The following is a 3,696-nucleotide window of genomic DNA, read 5'->3' as shown; positions in this document are numbered from 1 at the left end:
AGGTGGGGGAGTTGCATTGTCGTAAGAGAGGAGTATGATGCTCAGAGCTCCGGTATGAAACTGCAGAAAAACCTGAGAGTCTCTGGATAAAGTTGAGAAGTGTGAGCAACAAGGGTGATGTCGTGGTCGGAGTCTGCTATAGACCACCAGACCAGGGGGATGAGGTGGACGATGCTTTCTTCCGGCAACTAGCAGAAGTTACTAGATCGCAGGCCCTGGTTCTCGTGGGGGACCTCAATCACCCTGATATCTGCTGGGAGAGCAATACAGCGGTGCACAGACAATCCAGGAAGTTTTTGGAAAGTGTAGGGGACAATTTCCTGGTGCAAGTGCTGGAGGAACCAACTAGGGGCAGAGCTTTTCTTGACCTGCTGCTCACAAACCGGGAGGAATTAGTAGGGGAAGCAAAAGTGGATGGGAACCTGGGAGGCAGTGACCATGAGATGGTCGAGTTCAGGATCCTGACACAAGGAAGAAAGGAGAACAGCAGAATACGGACCCTGGACTTCAGAAAAGCAGACTTTGACTCCCTCGGGGAACTGATGTGCAGGATCCCCTGGGAGAATAACATGAGGGGGAAAGGAGTCCAGGAGAGCTGGCTGTATTTTAAAGAATCCTTATTGCGGTTGCAGGAACAAACCATCCCGATGTGTAGAAAGAATAGTAAATATGGCAGGCGACCAGCTTGGCTTAACAGTGAAATCCTTGCTGATCTTAAACGCAAAAAAGAAGCTTACAAGAAGTGGAAGATTGGACAAATGACCAGGGAGGAGTATAAAAATATTGCTCAGGCATGCAGGAGTGAAATCAGGAAGGCCAAATCACACTTGGAGTTGCAGCTAGCAAGAGATGTTAAGAGTAACAAGAAGGGTTTCTTCAGGTATGTTAGGAACAAGAAGAAAGTCAAGGAAAGTGTGGGCCCCTTACTGAATGAGGGAGGCAACCTAGTGACTGAGGATGTGGAAAAAGCTAATGTACTCAATGATTTTTTTGCCTCTGTCTTCACGAACAAGATCAGCTCCCAGACTGCTGCACTGGGCAGCGCAGTATGGGGAGGAGGTGACCAGCCCTCTGTGGAGAAAGAAGTGGTTCAGGACTATTTAGAAAAGCTGGACGAGCACAAGTCCATGGGGCCGGATGCGCTGCATCCGAGGGTGCTAAAGGAGTTGGCGGGTGTGATTGCAGATCCATTGGCCATTATATTTGAAAACTCATGGCGATCGGGGGAGGTCCTGGATGACTGGAAAAAGGCTAATGTAGTGCCCATCTTTAAAAAAGGGAAGGAGGAGGATCCGGGGAACTACAGGCCAGTCAGCCTCACCTCAGTCCCTGGAAAAATCATGGAGCAGGTCCTCAAGGAATCAATTCTGAAGCACTTAGAGAAGAGGAAAGTGATCAGGAACAGTCAGCATGGATTCACCAAGGGCAGGTCATGCCTGACTAACCTAATTGCCTTCTATGAGGAGATAACTGGGTCTGTGGATGAGGGAAAAGCAGTGGATGTGTTATTCCTTGACTTTAGCAAAGCTTTTGATACAGTCCCCCACAGTATTCTTGCCAGCAAGTTAAAGAAGTATGGGCTGGGTAAATGGATTATACGGTGGATAAAAAGCTGGCTAGATCGTCGGACTCAACGGGTATTGATCAATGGCTCCATGTCTAGTTGGCAGCCGGTATCAAGCGGAGTGCCCCAAGGGTCGGTCCTGGGGCCGGTTTTGTTCAATATCTTCATTAATGATCTGGAGGATGGCGTGGATTGCACTCTCAGCAAGTTTGCAGATGACACTAAACTGGGAGGAGTGGTAGATACGCTGGAGGGTCGGGATAGGATACAGAGGGACCTAGACAAATTAGAGGATTGGGCCAAAAGAAATTTGATGAGGTTCAACAAGGACAAGTGCAGAGTCCTGCACTTAGGATGGAAGAATCCCATTCACTGTTACAGACTAGAGACCGAATGGCTAGGCAGCAGTTCTGCAGAAAAGGACCTAGGGGTTACGGTGGACGAGAAGCTGGATATGATTCAACAGTGTTGCCAAAAAGGCTAACGGCATTTTGGGCTGTATAAGTAGGGGCATTGCCAGCAGATCAACGGATGTGATCATTCCCCTCTATTCGACATTGGTGAGGCCTCATCTGGAGTACTGTGTCCAGTTTTGGGCCCCACACTACAAGAAGGATGTGGAAAAATTGGAAAGAGTCCAGCGGAGGGCAACAAAAATGATTAGGGGGCTGGAGCACATGACTTATGAGGAGAGGTTGAGGGAACTGGGATTGTTTAGTCTGCAGAAGAGAAGAATGAGGGGGGATTTGATAGCTGCTTTCAACTACCTGAAAGGGGGTTCCAAAGAGGATGGATCTAGACTGTTCTCAGTGGTGGCAGATGACAGAACAAGGAGTAATGGTCTCAATTTGCAGTGGGGGAGGTTTAGGTTGGATATTAGGAAAAACTTTTTCACTAGGAGGGTGGTGAAGCACTGGAATGGGTTACCTAGGGAGGGGGTGGAATCTCCTTCCTTAGAGGTTTTTAAGGTCAGGCTTGACAAAGCCCTGGATGGGATGATTTAGATGGGATTAGGTCCTGCTTTGAGCAGGGGGTTGGACTAGATACCTCCTGAGGTCCCTTCCAACCCTGATATTCTATGATTCTATGAACATTTCAACATTTCAGTGATTTTTCGTGGTTAGCTATAGTAGCGTACTTGGCTGATATTTTCAATAATTTGAATGGACTAAATTTGAGCCTACAAGGAGTAGATGTAACTATATTTAAAGTTGAAGACAAAGTGGAAGCGCTGATTTAAAAAAATTGGACTTGTGGTCAAATCATCTTTAGAACTATGTGTATGAATCATTTCCAGTGCTGAACGATTTTCTTGAGCTGTCCAATGACGAGCTCTCTGATGATGGAATACAAAACATTCTCATTGAACATTTTCAGGCTTTGAAGAACAATTTCAGGGATTATTTTCCTCTTCCTGATTCTGGTAACAATTGGACCAGGGATCCATTCCATGTAGATGTCAAAACTACCAAAAATTTTACTTCATCTGAAGAAAATAGACTTGTGGATCTTTCATGTGACGCCTCCTTGAAATTGATTTTCAATCACTACAGTCTGGCAGACATTTGGTTACGTCTGAGACCTGATTATGCTGAACTGTCAATCAAAGTGTTGAAGTATTTAATGCCATTTCCCACAGTATATTTATGTGAATGAACATTCTCTGCACTTTTATATGTGAAGTCAAAATACAGAAACCAGCTGAATGTAGAACCAGATCTAAAAATACAACTTTCCACCATTGAGCCAAACATTTGTGATCTTGTTTTGGCAAAACAACATCATCCTTCGCATTAATGTTTTGTAACCTTGTTGTTTTTTTAAATGAAATTTTCTAGCTGTTTAGATTTAATGCTAATAAAAATAAAGAATAGTTCCTTACCCAGACATATTTATGTGTCTCTGTCTAATAATAAATAATAATGAAATAAATAATAGTGTTAATGATACAATAGGTTATAAATAAAAAATAATAGAGCTTTTCATGAACACAGAATTATTTTTCTTCAAATGTAAATAAACCTCAGTAGGCTTGGGGAGTCCATGAAAAATTTTAAATTAAAATGGAGGTCCTCAGGTTGCTAAAGTTTGAGAACCGCTGGCCTAAGGAAAGATTCCTCTGATTGGCTGTC

This window comes from Terrapene carolina, unplaced genomic scaffold (assembly GCF_002925995.2).
Source record: "Terrapene carolina triunguis isolate 2854851 unplaced genomic scaffold, T_m_triunguis-2.0 Scaffold51045, whole genome shotgun sequence".
Taxonomy (NCBI): Eukaryota; Metazoa; Chordata; order Testudines; family Emydidae; genus Terrapene; species Terrapene triunguis.
Note: the sequence above shows the minus strand (reverse complement) of the source record.